Source organism: Primulina tabacum, chromosome 6, assembly GCF_025594145.1.
Source record: "Primulina tabacum isolate GXHZ01 chromosome 6, ASM2559414v2, whole genome shotgun sequence".
Taxonomy (NCBI): domain Eukaryota; kingdom Viridiplantae; phylum Streptophyta; class Magnoliopsida; order Lamiales; family Gesneriaceae; genus Primulina; species Primulina tabacum.
The window spans coordinates 17418586-17436830 of NC_134555.1; the positions used below are offsets into that span (position 1 = coordinate 17418586).

The window sequence follows — 18245 nt, forward strand, 5'->3', positions numbered from 1 at the left end:
CGAAAGAAAACGAACGAAACAACGACGACGCGGCACGGAGGAGGTGGAGCGCTTCTCTTGTTCTTTCTAGTTCTCGATTTTTCTCCCTTTCTCCCTAGCTGTTATTCACGTTTTTTCTACTGAAAATGGGTCTGATTTCGGTGGGGAGGGAGTGTGATGGAGTGGTTATGAGGGGTGAGGAGGATGGTGCAAGATATAAGGATCATATCAAGACCAAGTCTTCATGCATTTGAATTTTAAATTTTGAATTGATATCAAATGAGTTGGTGGATGCTTCTAGGAGGTAGTGGCCGAAATTTTGCTTATTTTCTAGTCTAGGATATTTCCATTAATTAATTAAATTGTGCTCCCAAAAATCCTAGAATTATCCTACTAATTACATGCAAAGAATTGGTCAAAGTTGATGAGTTGGAAAATGAATCTTCTAGCACTAAGGGTGGCCGAAAAATGCATAATAAAATAAAGGGGAATGTTGATTATCTAGTCAACTAATAATCCTTGAAAGCCTTACTAATCCTTTAAATAATTTAGTGAGCTAACCCCTTAATTTAATAACTTAAATGAGTTCATTTCTTAATAACCTCAAATAATTAAATTAAATCCTCAAACCTCCCTTTCTAACTTAAATGAACTTGGTTGCTAGCTAAATTAACTTCTGGAAATATTTCTCGAATCTTAAATTCTATCTCAAAACTCCAACTCCGGTCCGGCCTCACTGAAAATACTGAAATGCTAAAAATCAATCTACTGAACTGAAATAATGAAATAATTAACTTCAAACAAATGCATTTAAAATAATCATGCAATGAAGTCAATTAAATTTAAAAATCTAGAATTATGCATGGCTTATACGTCTATTGATATACGGGTTCTACATGGCGACAGTATAAAGCTTTTCTCACTCAAAAGTTCATTCTTAGCAAACGTGATAACACTGAGGATTTGAAAGAACCACCTACCGGGTTTGGTATTACATGAGATGATTGGAGTTCATTTGTAATTAGTCGCTTGTCTGATGACTTCATGGTAAGATTCTTAATTTGTTATTTTCAAATAAGTAGACAATAACAAATTATTTCTATTGAAATCTGATATATGTGGGCAATTGTCAATTAACTAGAAACTACGTGATGAACAAAATAAGAGAAGAAAGAAAAACATATACCCCCATCGTATGTCTCGCAAAGGATATGCACGTTTCGCCGACGAAATAGTAAGTATGAGAAAGTGAGTTAATTCCGAAATTTTAATAAATCCATGCTATGTGATTTTTAAATTTGTTGATATCATACATATTGTTTGTAGGCAGATGAGTTATATGACGATGATGATATAAATCGAGCAATTATGTGGAAGAAAAGACGGGTCAATAAGAAGGGTCAATATGAAGGCGATGAGTTGAAATCGGCAATAGAAAAGATTGTAAGAAAACAATACATTAAAATGAATAATTTTTATTCATTATAACTGTTTTTAGTAATATCTTGTTCTTCTGTGCATGACAGTATGGTTATGTGCAACAAAAAATCGAGGGTACGTTGCAATTTGAAGAGGGAAAAAATGATATCCTTACGAAAGCACTAGATTCATATGAACATTCTGGTCGTGTGAGAGGTGCTGGAGGTCATATCACTCCAAGTATCTACTTTAATATTGGTAGAGTATGGAAGATTCCTCTTGGTGATGACCATATAATCCGTAACCAAACAAAGGAGTTGATGGAGGCGAAGATATTAATCTCAGAACAAGATGCACGCATCGCAGAACAAAGTGCACGCATATCAGATAGAGATGCACGCATACAGAGACTTGAAGAAATGTTCAAAAAGGGTGCAAGCAACTTTGACATTGAAGAAAAAGGTAGTTGCTCAGTAAAGTTGCATCCCATGAGTGACGATAAAATCAAAAAGAGTTTCTCGAACTATGCAACTTCGCATGATGATGACGTGAAAGCTTTGAGCAATGCTGATTTTTTGCAGGTAGCTGATTATTGCAATTGTCCATGACTATGAATTGTATCAATTTATAACATGATTATTTGTTTTCTATGGTAAGCCGGTTGCATTGGCATTGGAATCTAGGATCCAATATTGTTGCCTACGGTACAATTGTCCATGTCAATGCGGATGATAAATTATTTCATGGTGTTCCATCAACCATGAATTGCATGCACGTATCCATTGACAATGCTGTGGACAAATTATCACATTTGCCATTTCCAATTCCAAATGAATGTCATACTGTTGGTGATGCTATAGGAACACATGTAGCTTGGACAGAACACTTGGTAGTAATGCAAGATGAGGTAAATGACAATTTATATTTAAATTTAAAGTACCATAAATAATTCAATATTGCAGCTAACATGTGTACCTTTGCAATGTTTAGAAGCTTCAAAGGAAGAAAAATGTCGACCACAGAAATAACATTGGTTTGTCTTCAAGTGTGCCAAGATCTTTACATCTATTGTATTTATTGTAAACGTGCTCTAACTGATGAACAAAATCTATCACTGCTTTTTGATCATGATTTATTTGACGAGGATTACGAACTTCTTCTGCACCTTGAAGACATCATTCCTTTCTATAGTTTGGATCCAATATCTGCCAATTGTATAGTTGTGTACATGTGGTAAGTCTTCTTCTTTTGTTTGTTAACCACTTAAGCTGTATAAACTTAATTAATTTAGCATATTCACATTATTTTGTTGGAAATTGTAGGCATCTGTAGTAAAAAGATGAAAAACGATAACAAGACCGACAAGTTTAGATTTGTGAATCCACACACGATCCCATACATGCCATATGTGACCAAACCTGACAAAAACGGTAAAATCGAACACTTGATTGAAAGAACAAGTGTTTTGGCCGAAAGACTGAGTGGTGCATCAACAAATCAACTAGTTTTAGTGCCACATAATGTTGGGTGAGTCAAAATTATAATATCAAATTTAATTTATTTTCTCGACATTTTATCGAATTGTATGCACTAATTATGTGTTCTGTGCGTAGTTACCATTAGATTCTTACTATCATCGATCCTTACAAGGAGATGATTTATTTGTTGGATTCACTTGGTCATCGAAACCATTACGATGACTGGAATATGTGGTGGATATGTAAGTTAATATTTTGTTTTTATGTCAATTTATTTAGTGAATAAAACACTCATATGTTGACTGTTACTGATGTATGCAGGAGTGTAAGATTGTTTAATTCAAACAAGGAAAGGAAAGGGAAAAAACAAGCTATATGAGAAGTAGTAAAGGTATGCATGTGTACTTGTCATTAATTAACGTTTATTTCAATTTGTGTATCAATCACTAACAATTTTTTTTAACATAGGGTACACGACAACCAGATTCGAAACAATGTGGTTTTTATGTTATGAGATTTATGAGAGAAATGATTGAAAAAAATGCTACCAGTGAGAAGAACTCAATATATTCAATTGTAATATTCGACATATTCTCAATATTCACAAATAATTGTGTATTTCTCATTTTTCAATGTCTTTATTGATTGTTTTTTACTAATATTATCATTGTGTTTGTTCACAGTTCATGAAAACAGAGTACTCTAAGGAAGAAATTGATGAAGTGCGATCCGAGTGGGCGGAATGCATACAAGATTATATTTGCGAATTGGTATGCAAAGTATTGATGAAGTGCTTTGTGTTACGAAGAGGTATGCAAAGTCTTGAACTGTATATTTGATAACAATTCCAGGTAGGTTGACGAAACAGAGCTTGTTGATTTGTGAATTGATGTTATGACTTTGTTTCAAGTATATAAATGTTGTTTGTGTTTTTTGGAAATTTTTGGGATGTCCTATTTAAGGGGAAGTCATGACGAAATTTCTATTTTCTTCAGTATATACTAGTTATGACTTTATTTTACGTATATAAATGTTGTTTGTGTACTCTTAATAATGTCAATATTGTTTGGAATGCTATCAAAGCTAGGCTGCAAAATTGATATCTTTAACTAATTCGATATGTTGTATACAATGTCAAAATTCACTTAGATTTCAAATTCCTTTGTGTGGGATATATTTATTATGGGAAAACAATTTATTATCGTCTCTATGCACCATTTGTATTAGCTGCGTTTCCGGTCATGTCTTTGCTTGAAATCTCATCTCTTACATGGGGTTTTAATGGGCTTTCTATATGTGGATTATATGCCAAAGATGAAATGGCATGGGAAGGTTTTGATGCAGAAATATTGATGAGGTTTGAGGAGATCGAGGCCGATGATGACAAAAGATTGCAATATATCCATATTTTCCATTTGGAATATTTTGATATTGTGGGACTCTACTGCCACATTGCCACGTTGATGACGAACATGTATCAAGGTCAATTGCAGTACTAAATTCAAATTTGTAAAATTTTTGTTTATCGTTGGCATATTTTGGATGATAGATTTTGAACATAACATAGCCACAGATTTAACTTGGTAAATATTTTATTTTCGTTTGTTATTTTTGGTTTAATTATTATTATATATATTGTAATTTAAAAAAAATTAATAGAATATTTTATAATTAATGAAAAAATTTATTAAAGACAACAATTTTTAATTCTAGTGAAAAAAATTTAAAGACAACGATTTTAAATTGTTGTAGATTCAACAAAACACTACGATTTTTAGGTGTTGCAAAACCATTGTCGTTGATATAAAAAACAACGGTTCCAAAACTAACGAAACTGTGGTCGTTGATATATTATGACAACGGGTTAAAACCGTTGCAAAACTATTGTCAATCGTGCTAAAATACAACGGTCTATAAACGTCGCGAAACTGTTGTCGTTGTTATTAAATAACAACGGTTTAAAATTTTCGCGAAACTGTTGTCGTTGATATATTATGACAACATGTTAAAACCGTTGCAAAACTATTGTCAATCGTGCTAAAATACAACGGTCTATAAACGTCGCGAAATTGTTGTCGTTGTTATTAAATAACAACGGTTTAAAATTGTTGCGAAACTGTTGTGGTTGGTGTTAAAGTACAACGGTTTAAAACCGTTGCAAATCCGTTGTCGTTAGTAGTAAAAGACAACGGTTTAAAACCGTTGTCGTTGGTAGTAAAAGACAAAGGATTTTATCCGTTGTCGTTGAAGGGACTTTCAACAACACCCTCAGTTACAATAGTTTTAAATGGCCTATGACCACGGAATTACTATCAAATCGAAGGTATCGAAGAGTTGTACGTTTTATATGTTGAAAGTTTTCCAGAAAATTGACTGAAAAGTCGCAGTATTTAAAATAACAGCAAATTTCGAGTTTTCATATCTAAATTCGTTTCAAAACCGATCCATTCAATTTTTCCTCAAACTTTTTAGAACATACATGGATTTTTACGCATAATAAACATAAGAACATATAATATAACAAGATTGAAGCAGAAACAAAATATTATACATGCCTTTTGATATTTAAAACTCACTGATACGGTGATACCAAAGCGGAAACAGTGCGAGGGTTGATCCGGAATGATCGTGGAATGATTTTCTTGTATCAAAAATCAACGTAAGATTGCTGGAAAATTTCGAAGGAGAGGGTGGTGGCTGGGTAGAATAATAAGAACTCTAGGTTTTACTAGAAATATGAAATGAATGGAATGAAATGTGTGTGTATGTGTGTGTGCGTGTGATTGGTATAAAGATTTGCAACGTGTGTATGAGTTGGGTAATTAGGGGGGATAATTTAGGTTAAACAAATTAATAACATGCTATTTAAAATTTTAACCCACACAAATTACACTAATCCCCTAATTTAAAATAAAAGCACACCCATACTAAATCATTAAAAGTTTAAAATCATAAATCACCTAATAATTAAATTAGGCTTTTGAAATACTAAAAACTTATAAATCATTTAAAATTCCCTTTTCTAACTTAAAATAAAAAACCTCATTATAAAATTTCCAAAATCGTCGTCGGTCTCTGTTTCTCGATCCCTTATCGAATAATCGCCTGAAACATGAAACTCAAGAAAATATTTTAACGTACATCACATAAACATAACTTATTTGAAATAATGCAATTATACAAATTATGCATCACTAAAAATCATTTTAAACTTAAATAAATAATTTAATAATTAAATAAATGCATGATTTTTACGTGTACTGATTTTGGGCTCTACAAAACTTACCACCAAAAACAGTCTCCACTTGTAATCCCATCATCTGTACAAAATCTTATTCAAATACTCCTACAATAAAAAAAAGTACAAGTCTCTTGCTATACACCATCTAAAATTCATTACTCTCACTATCATAGGCATGTCTATTCATTAAAAATCACAAAATCTTATTCAAATTTGTATAATCTTTCACAAATATATTAAATTACCGAATTGGTTTGTTGGACCAACTACTGTAACTGGTTTTCATTCAAAAATGAACGTATTTTATATGACACCTCAATGTAGTGAGATCCCAATGTCATCTTACATTCATAAAACTGATTTCCTAAAAGTTTTGAGGAAAATAAATCTGCAGAAAACAACAAGAAATTATTATTTGTCATGCAGAAAATGGAAAATCTGGGTAGAGTTTTTCAACTAAACTCGACCCAACTAAAACTTATATTAAAAAATGGGTCGTGTGTTCATTTTGGATCGAGCAGAACTTTTACTAAAAATATAATTAAAAATCTTAGTGCAATTTCAAATATGTTTCAGTTGTTTTCAATTTCTAGGTCGAGTATATGAATCTAACACATGACCAGATTCATGATATCTCGACCTAGATTCATTAAATCTCGACCCATACACAATCATACAAATTTTATTTCTTTTGGTCGGATATCTGGGTCGTGTCTCTTTTAACGTGACTCAGATACATCGAAACACAACCAAAATCCTAGGTCTTGCTCGGGTTTTGAATAATCTAGGAGTCGAGTTTTAGAACATGATCCAATTTCAAAAAATAAATTTATTGTTGTACCAATACACAATCCTTCAATGTCTTCTCTCCAACTCAATCTCGAAAAATTTTCTCTTCATTATTCTCAATGTAATTAGTTCATAGTGGTTCACATTGCACTAAAAAATGATGCTTCATGGAGGTAAAGAACAAACCACATATGATACTTATTCTGGAATGCGATAAATTTGAAGAATGAGAAGAAACTAGTAATACTCCAAAACGACCCAAGACAATAATGATTGATTCAAATTTGTAATTTTTTTATGTTTTGAATAAATAAGTTTTAAATATTATTTTTATTAAATTTTGCTTTAATTGCCCCTATCTATATTGTTATAGTTAAACTGAGTGTTAATCATTATGGGCAAAATGGCAACTATAAACACACTCCCTTCTTTTGAATGAAGATGTATGAGAGTCTCTATGATGCGAATCCTCGTACGAATGAAAGGCAAGCACGAATATATAAATCGCATCCCTCAATTCAATAACAAACAAGGAACGATTATGTTGTCCCGATCTTTTGAAACAAGTAACGATTTTGTGATATTCACCTTTAAGCGATTATAACTTAGCAACAAATATCAACGATAAAACAATTGAATTTCAAACGAACCTTCAAAGAACTTGTTTTGACAATCCGTGCGAAGAACAATCGACAAACGCCACAAAGATGCAATCTTTGATAAGTTTGATTTTGATAAACACAAAGCACGAGCCTTGCAAATTGAGTGAAATCTCCAATAATTTGATATCAATATTCAATAATTTCGTTCATCCCCCTTACAATACATTATATAAACAATAAAAATAAGAAAAGTTGTGTGAAAAGGCTTAAATAAGATAACTAGCAACTTTGACACGGAAGTGCGCCAAAAGACCGCGGGTGCGGTGCTTGTTTGACCGCAGGTGCGGTGTAGCTTCGGCAACAGACCGCGGGTGCGCTAATGTTTTGACTGCAGGGTGCGCTAATGTTTTGACCGCGGGTGCGATGCAGCTTCGGGAAATTTTCTAAAATTTGATTATCATGGACCGCGGGTGCAGTCCCTACTTTAGCGCGGGTGCGCTGGACCTTCGGCAATTGCACTTGAATAACATTCCAAATACTTCCATTGTTGTGTCCATGTTCCCCAAACTCCTTTAAATTAGACACCCCATTTGTAGAACTTTCTTTGTAGCTCATCATGAGTCCTTGAAGTGCTTCTTTAAACTTCTTGCTACATCTCCTCGTTATAGGTCCTTCGGTATATTCTTTGTTGAACTCCACCACTTGCTTGAATATGCTTGATTCATCATCTTTTATCACAATCAAGCTTGAAAGTCCAAGGCAACAACGCATCTTAAATCTTCCCCCAAACATTTTCACACGGTGCCTAGCCAGATTCATATCACTCTATTTCCTCATTTCTCTTAATAAACAATCGATGGAAAACCCAATTGAACCTGGATTTACGGAAATCAAATTATAAATTTTTATATATTATAAAGCTGTAAAAAACTGAACATTTTTTATAATAATAAAAAATGAAACACGAAACAATTACACAAAACTTTCAGCAGAAACGCCTCCTGTTGCTAAAATTTATTCCCAAAGCATCACGTTCCATTTCGGGAAGAGATAAAAATACAGATCCAAACATCCTTCTTTCGGAATAATCAATCAAATAAAAAAATTAATTTATTGTATATTAATTATTATCAATCATCAAAATTGATGAGAAATTGAATTTGGCCAGCCAACCCAAAGGATGGAGACAGAGGAATTGCAGGTGGAATTCAAATTTTATTGGCGTAGCTGGATCGATGATTGAATATGTCTACTTTAAAATAAAGATTCAATCGGTCTGACGCTCTACCTTAAAATAGCGGTTCAATAGTTTTAAATATCACCTATTTGATGTCCATCAAACTATAATCGTCAAATTCAACTTCCTTCAACTTTGACTTTCTCAACTAGAACACAAAATCCGATACTTGTGTGACCCTCAAAAATTCAGGAATATAGCTATCCGTGGGTCCACATCTCCATGTGATTCAAAATAACATTTATTCTTATTCGAGCTTACCCTAATTAGCCTCGTGTTTTTCTTCAATTCGTTGATCAAGAATGTCAGAACTCATTTCTGATTGTACTCATTGGATCATGGTAAGATCGTCAAATAGATAATGGTAAGAGCGTCTAATAGCATCGTTCCATTATCCTCTAGTTATCTGAAACGTCTACTACTCGTTTTTCTTTAAGATATACTAGAGAAATTTTTTTCTTTCTTTAAAATTTTCGGCCATATACATATATAAATTTACACTGCACCATATAAGAAAACTCGCCCTGAAACGTCCACTGCTCTTTTTCTTTAAAACATACTAGAATTTTTTTTCCTTCATATACTAATCCGCCATAACATATCTATACCTATATATAATTTTTTTTGACACTATTTAAAAATAAATTAGCCAATAATTATTTGAAAATCCAAAAGTAAGTAATTCGAAAGTAAAATAATAAAACATCGACTAACCTAACCTAACATTGTTTCAAAAATAAACTTAACTCTAACATCCTCTCAAAAACCTCTCAAAAGCATCATAAGTAATAAAATCTTAAAAGTACGTAAATCATCAGCATAAGTCATAAACATAAATCATAAACGTAAAACATAAGCGTAAGTGCGGAAAAACTAACGCCGGTCCTCGGGTTGTGTGCACCTTCAGTCCAGCTAGTTCTACCATCAAGTCCTCCATTAACATCAACATCAACATCATGCTCACATGCATCAATAACACCTAGTGAGTCTATTGACTCAACCAACCATAACCATGATAAAAAGTAATTGATATACACCGGTCAACTGAGCCTTGGCCTTACATATCATCATATAATGTCGATGGAAATACAATCGTCAGGGTCTCTCTGAGGCCTTCTCTGATAAACGGGCACCCTCTGGGGCCTTTTTCCTCACGATATCTCCAATCATATCATCGAATGATCGTATTAGTCACAATCACTTCACATCTTTCAACGTTTCATATTTGAATCACTTTTTAAAATTCATATATATGTATATAAATCATTTTTCTTTTAAACCAAGCATGCAACATACCTTTTAGTATTAGTTTTTTATCATATAATTTCATAAACATTTAAAATAAACATTTTACCATATATTACAACATTCAGGGCACTGCCAGGACGTCTAACAATTTTAAGTGTAAAATGACCGTTTTATCCGTGAGAACCATAACTTTGCCAATTTATCCTTAGACCTTTAAACAACGATCCAAATCATTCCAAACTTAACCTGACACCTTAAAATACACCAATAAATATTTCTTAGACATAGACTTAATCCCTCGACTAATGTTCCATTTCATTTTAAAACCTAGACGTACATCACGGTTTTGACTCGTATAGACATGAAACTTAACTAAACTTTAAACAAAGCTTCCTAACACATAACTAAACCTTTTTCCACCCAAACTAAGCCAATTAGAACCCTTGAACACCCTAGGATACCTAATGAAAATTCTGCACAAAGAGTCCTAGTGCCTATGCGGTTTGAGTCCTAGTATGCCTCGGTTCCAGCCCTAACAAGCATGTCCAGCCCCTAAACATCGACCCTAGGACCCTAACCGACCCCTCAGAAAGCTATTGGACATAATCTAACCCCCCCCCCCATGCGCGACCAACCCTTCACCCGTGCACTAACAAGCTATGCGCGACTTCCCTCATGTCGCAACCCCCATGCCTTCGAACCAGCCTTCATGTGACCTATCTAGGACCATGGCTCGGACATCTTATGACCCTTGGACGTTACCCAACATCAGCCAACAGCTGCATGCACCTAGGAAGCCCTAGCCGAACCCCAGACTCCAAATAGTAGAATATTCGTTCTTATTGCTTCCCTATCTTGTCCAGCCTTCAAGCATGCTCCTAAGGGTCCCTAAACATGTAGAAAAACATCCATTCAAGTTTTCCTACCATGGCAGCCCTTTTGTGCATCATTAGGAAGAGTTTAAAAAAAGAAACTCTAGTTTTCTATATGTATAGCCTTAAAAAGGAAAATAAAACTCGTGCGTGATATTCCTCATGCAAACATAATCAAATATACATAATATAATGTGAAATATGTTTGAAAAAAATTTAAGGTGTGCCTTTGCGTATACTACGCACGAAAATCAACTTGCAATGCGAGGAACGTTGGCGGAGCGAATGGGGAGATGCTTGCCGAATTCTTTTCCTTCAAGACCAGCCTCTTGGACATGTGTGGAGTGTGGCTGATGGGGAAGAGTCATAGTAGGCGTGAGGCCCAGGGCCGAAGAGGGTGGGGGCTGATCGCCGGTTCCATGAGGTTGCACAGACAATGAGCGGCTCCTGGCAGACTTCTAGGTGGAGGGAACATGAATGAACCGATCCCACACCGGAATGACAGGGATTCCGAGACTGTTCAATGTAATGGACTGTACAGTTGAAGAGGGCTAAAAGATTTGATTTGTATTACTCATATCACGAAAGTGCATCTTTTTTTCGGTAGCTCATCACATAAGAACTCCAAAGTTAAGCGTGCTTGACTTGGGGCAATTCTGGGATGGGTGACCTCCTGGGAAGTTTCCTAGGGTGCGTGTGAGTGAGGACATAAGCACGCTGGAAAGACTCTTCTTGGTACAATGAGGACAATTGTCAAATCTGGGACGTTACAGTAGGTTTCTAAGGGGTGGGGCGTGAGTTATGGGGGATCTGGGGTAGGGTTTTAGGCTTTTATTTGTTAATTAAAATATGTGACAAGCTTAGGTCCATTGAATAATAGGTCCACTAGGCCATTGGTAAATATTTAAAATATTTTGTTTAAGAAATTTTGTTAAAATATTAGTCGAATTCTCAAAAAATTCATATTTTCGTCGAAAATCGAATACCGTTCGAAAAATACAAGTTGGCGTATAAAATCACCTCAAAATGCCCAATTTCCAAAAATACCACATGCTATATACCATATATTAAATAATTAAAAAAATTATTTAATAAAAGTATTTTTCCTCATATGGTCCTCAGTATCAGTTCCTCGATCGCGCCTCGAATAACCTTTCAAACACAGTTTTATGAATTATAGTTGAAAACCATATTTTAAACATGTAAAACATGCCTACCATATTTACTAGATTTAAATTAAACAATTTAATTAAAATACATAAAAATTGATAATCTTACATGATGTGCTTAATGTGGACCTTCAAATTTTCGGAACATTACAATCTACCCCCCTTAAATTGAATTTTGTCCCCAAAATTCACTTATCCTCGATAATCAAAAGTTTAGACTCTTAATTCTAGTATCCCAATAATCCACGTTTGTGCCGCGCCACTCTGGTAAACTAAGTTTAAGGATGTCCTTATGTCTCATCAATCCTAATTAAATTTGCCTTCAAGATTCTCGTTTGCGAATCACAGCTTAAAACGACCTATGGTGACTTGGTTTTATTTACTATACCCTCGACTATTGACTTTTCTCCTAATTTCCAATATTATAAATAGAGGTGCAAACTGATCGTATCTTACTTTTCTTATAATATACCCTAAATGTTCATCAACCTATTATATTTCAACTTTAAAATCCTAAAAGCATCCTTTCTTAAATTTATTGACTCAAAGTATGCTAAGGCTTTAAATCCCAAGATTAGCATTTTTTTTTCAATTTAAGAGATCTTAGCACCAAAATTTACTATTCGCCTTCTATCCAAGTAATACCCTTAAATTAATAAGCCCCTCTTTTTGCAAGAAAACATGGTAGTTCTTCCTTATTTCATTTCAAGATTTTATGAATCCTTGTTTCACATTTTTATAATCAGCTTGAAGTGACTTGGAAACTGACAAACTATAATGGAAAGAGCAGTGAATTTCATTGATCTAGTGATAAAAATTCAAGTAATGAGAAGAGATATCATATACAAAATGTCCAGAAAATTATCGAAAAGCAAAATTCCTATATTCTGAAACAATTTTGTAACCACAAAAAAATGTGACCCAAATCGAATACTCATACATCCTCAGTAAACTAATCGTGACCCAAATCTCCTACAAAATAAATGAAATCAAATACCACGAATTTGAGATAAAGTGGATAGATTTGAAACTTACAGGAGATGAGAAGCGCCGTGTAAATCTGAAGCTGTGATACAAATCTCCACAATTATGACTAGAAAAAGGAAAATAAGAAGAAGGATTAAGTAGATGTAGAGAAATCTATCCCCAAAAAGAAGGATTCTGAATTTGTGAAAAGAGAGAAAAGTGAACAGTGGGAGGGATTTGGGATTCGGCGCTATATATTCATATACACATATAATATGTTTTACCAAATTTTTCCTTAGCAGCTTTCGCACACATGGAGGATTTTATGAAAATCTTCTATTATCCACAAAAAGTGTTGAAATAACTCACTTTTAGAGTAATACTCAATAGAAAAGAAGTTATAACTTCTCAAAGTTTATTATCAAAATAATTATATCTATTGAAGAATGGGGAATATCTCCATTAGTTGAAAAAGAGCTTTATTCTCAAAGCCATTAAATGAGTTTTTGTAATGCCCGAATTTTTAAAAAAAAAAAATTTGAAAAAAAAAGCTACTGTTCATCGATTACTATTCAAGCACTGTGACGCTAGAATAGTAGCTCCTAGGCGCTAGTTTTGCGAAAGTTTGGCGCTGAGGCGCTAGAAAGTGGCGTTGTGGCGCTAACAGATGCGAAAATTTATTTTCTAAGCTCACTTTGACTACCACCACTCATTCTCAATCATTTCCTTCTCCTCCACGCAAATCCTCCTCCATTTCCTCTCCATTTCTACATTTTTTCTTCAATTTAAGGGAGATTTGCTCAAGGAAATTTTTGAAATAAAGATGGATTTGTGATCATCTCTTCAAGATCTTCAAGATGTTGCAAGTATATTACATTTTTATTCAAGTTTGGAAATGGGATGAAGTTTAGAATTGATATTTGAGTTGATATTTGAGATATTAAGATGTTGTATTTGAGTTGGTTTGAATTTAAAATGGATATGAGCATGGTTTCTTGTTTATGTGCAAAGAATGGTTTTTATACCTTATGTATTTTGAGTATATGGGACTGTTTTGTTTGGATTTTGGAGTTATGGTCTTCGTCAAACTTGTAGATATTCAAGTTAGCTTCGATTTGGTTCAAGAATCACTCAGTTCCATGAAGAAATGAAAGAGATATGCTATATTTACTGAACCTGGTCTAGAATCCCGAGTTTGTGTACATGCCTTCTGTTTATTTGAATTATGGGATTTATTGGTTGGGATTCTGGGTTTAATGTTCAAAAGAAATTATAGTACATTGTCTTGTCTTCGAAATGATATAAAATAGGCTTGATTCCATTGAGTATTGAGGGAGTTATGCTCGAAATACTAAACTATGCCAGATTTGTACTGATGCAGAATTTCGGAAATTATGTTGTATTTTTCAGATTATGAACGACTGAGTAAATGACTTTATTTGACAAAAGTTTGTGAAGTAGAATTGTTGGGCTTTGAGTTTTCTTGCATATCCAATTTGTGAATCTTGATTCGAAGAAGTATTGAATTAATTATGAATTTTGTACATAAATTGCTCTGTTTTGATAAATAATCCGAGTTCTTGAGTTATAGTAGAATTCAGAGGTTCAAGACTTCTCAACTACACATTTTGATCTTTTTTTGGTAATATTTGAAAGGTATGCTACGATCGGTAACATACGAGGTAAAAGTATCATTTTTATTTTAAATTGAAAATTCGATGGCTTGATGAATTACTTGTGATTTGTTGATGATTGATCTTTTGAGAAGAGCTTATTATGATATTGACTTGATGAGATTGAAATGCATCATTGCATTGCATATTGAGCCACTTTTCGATTCAGAATTGATATGGCGGAGGTCGCCTTGATTTATTGATTTGTTCGACATATGGGGCTGTAGCTGAATTGGCATAGTATATGCGGATGTCGCTGCTATGGCATGAACATTCTCTATAGGCGCACCATAGTCCTGGGATTGTTGAACACAGCACCCCACCCCGAGCGGATGAGTCGGTGGATGTTGCTGGGTGTTTCTATTTCCTTGAGTACCCTATGACCAGATGATTCACTTAATCTTGAGATTTATTGATAGCCCACAGCTTCTGATCATACATTGCATTATATTGCATCTTTATGAGTTTATATGAACTATGTGAAATTTTAATTCTCATTTGTTATTCATTGTTTCATATTGGGTTTATACTCACCGGCACCTCGGCTACCTCTTGTTTTCATGTGCTTGACGGTAGGTGAGGCAAGGCTTGGGATGTCAGAGTCCAGCTCCAGGCGAGGAGATAGGAGTTAGAGTGTGATTCTCGGGTCTTAGGAGCTATTTGATGATGTTTAGATTACTTTGGTTCAATACTTTATTTGGCATGTTAAAATTTATTTTTCAAACATTTGTGATATTTAAATTTTTTTGACGATGATTATGTGGATTGGTGAACCACAAATTATGTATTTTACTCAATCATTTGGTTTGTTATAATTATAATTATTAGTATTAGATGTCGGACCCGGGGTGAAAAGTCCTACCCATTTTATTGCTTTAAAGGTACTAGAATTTTTTTTTTAAAAAAACATTCGATTTTCGGCCATGTATACTTGCCACATGAAAATATTTTTATAAAATATCTTACTCTTTAATATAAAACATCAACCAACTAGCATTTTAAAAATCAAGTGAAATAGTCATAAAACTGAAATCGTCTACTGTTTACCAAACCTAAAAAGCAATAACTTGAAAAGTAAAGCCCATACTAAACCTCTCAAAATTCTCTCAAAAGCATAAATAAATAGTTTTAAAAATCTTTAACTTAAATCAGTAATCATAAAACATAATGCGGAAAATAGTAGCGCTGGTCCTCGGGTTGTGTGCACCGACAGTCCAGTAGGATCATCCGTCAAGGCCTCCCTCAACCTCACCTGCATCCATCACACCTAGTGAGTTTAAGACTCAACACACCATAATCTTAATAACAAGTAACACGTAATACAGTCAACATATAACAGTGAAAAATACATGTACTTAAAATATCGTTTTCATGAAGATGCATAAACTTAAGCATAAACATTTTCATGACATGCATTTCATAAACATTAACATTTTTCCTTTTTCCTCAACATGACATGACATAAAACATTTTTCATGATCATAAACATTTTTCCTTTTCCTTTCTTTTTCCTTTGTTGAATTCAGATCGTTAATTGTGACTTTCCTTATCATGATCATAAATCGATGGATCCATCTACATGTAACCATAGTACTGGGCGGCGGGGGACACCAGTGTTTGGCCGAGAGTTTAAGAAGCTGCAGCTTGGTAGGGGTTGGGCTAGGTGATCTAAGTGATGGCTTGGGACGGTCCAGAGAGGGGTAGGAAGGGTCAGGGCTCGTGGTGGCTCGAGCAAGATTCCAGGAGAAGCAACACACTCACGCACGCAAGAAGCAAAGGGACGCGCAGGTGGTTTACTAGTTACAGAAGCTTTGTGCATGGGTTAGGGGCTCGGGGCTTGTTTGGGTCGAGTCTGGGCGTGGTACTGGGTTGGTGAGGGTCCTAGGTGATCGTTGGTTAGGAGGCTAGAGGAGTCCTAGTTGGCTAGGAGTCTTGGTAAGGTGGTAAGAGTCACACTCAACGCATACAGATTTTGGGTCGACTTTCAGCAAGTTTTGAGGGGGTTACGGTCATGTTCTTTGTGCTAGGCTTGGTCAGTAGGGTCCCTAGATGGGTTGGCTAGGTTTTGGCTCAAGGTGGCTCGGGCGTGGCTCGAGTAAATTAGGAGATGGCTCGGTGCGTTCGATTAAGGGTCGAAAACAAAAATTAAAAGGCTAAAATTGATTCCATGGGTCCACGGCGGTGGCTCACGACTTGGAAGGGTAGAATAAATCTTAAAAATGTTATGTTTAAAATTTGGGATCAAAATAATGAGTTTTGATTTATTCGGGATTTAATCGCCGCACGAAACGCTAATTAACGAGTTAATTGAAATGCCTAGTTTTAAGATTTATAAAATTAAGAAAAGTTATATTTAAGCTTAAATAATTATTATAAGTCTAATTTTTTAATTTGGGAATTTTATATTAAAGTTTGGTTTAATTCGGGATTAAAACGTAGTAATACGTCTTATTTAAAGATTAATTTAAATGTCCTCGATTTAAGCTAAATAAAAATATGATAAAAATTCATGTAGGCTTAAATAATTATTTGGGACATGTTAGAGTCAATGAATTCAAGAAAATGTCAAAAACGGAAAATTTTACGTCCAAGGGTGAAACGGTCTTTTTACAGCTAAAAAATTAGTATACGTCATGGCGGTGCCCTGAATGTTGTTTTATGTGCTAATATGGTTATTTTCTATAGTTATGGATGTTTATGGAATTTTTTATGTTAAAATCATATTTTAAATGTGTATGAGATTTTATATGTTAAAATGATATTTTAAATGTTTAAGGAATTTTATATGTTTATGATTTAATATGTCAAATTGTTATTTTAAATGTTTTGAGGTAAAATGTCATTTAAAATGATTATGAGATGTTCATGATAATATTATGATTTTTAAATGTATGAGATTTTTATGATTTAAGGAAGACATTTAAAAGACATGTTGCATGCTTGGTTTCAAAAATGAAAATGTTATGTTATGCATGATTTTATAAAGTGATGAGAATGTTAAATGTTGAAGAAAGCGAAGTAATTGTGACTAATTCGTTAATGTTGGAGATAACGTGAGGGTGACGGTCCCAGTGTGAGCCCGACGATCGTGTTTCCATCATTACGAATATATGGTAACGGTTATGTAGTAACGGTTTTGTGGTAACGGTAAGAATAGAAATATCGTGAGGGGAAAAGGCCCAGAGGAAACCCATTTATGGGAAAAGGCCTCTGAGGGAAACCCGACGATCGTATTTCTATTCGATCAGGATAGGCCAGGGCCCAGTTGACCGATGAGATTGTTGCTGGTGTCCCCCGCCGCCCAGTACTGCGGTTTCATGTAGATGGATCCATCGATTTTTCATGTTCATGTCATGTCAGGAAAGTCACTATTAACGATCTGAATTCAACAAAAAGAAAAGGAAAAATAAAAGAAAATGTTTATGATCATGAAAAAATGTTTTATGTCATGTCATGTTGAGGAAAAAAAGGAAAATGTTAAGGTTTATGTGATGCATGTAATGAAAATGTTTATGCTTAAAGTTGATGCATCATTTTGAAAATAGTTTCTATTTAAAGTTCATGCATCATAA

The 18245-nt window shown here is 34.2% G+C and overlaps 2 long non-coding RNA genes across 2 annotated transcripts in view; both read left to right on the top strand.

The window, feature by feature from the left end:
* The window catches only part of LOC142548094 (uncharacterized), a 117655-nt gene that overhangs the window by 77456 nt on the left and 21954 nt on the right, over positions 1-18245 (top strand). The window lies entirely within an intron of this gene.
* On the top strand, positions 3277-4471 carry LOC142548093 (uncharacterized). The gene is made up of 3 exons (XR_012820880.1): positions 3277-3452; positions 3560-3686; positions 4221-4471. It is a non-coding gene; the product is annotated as an uncharacterized LOC142548093 (long non-coding RNA).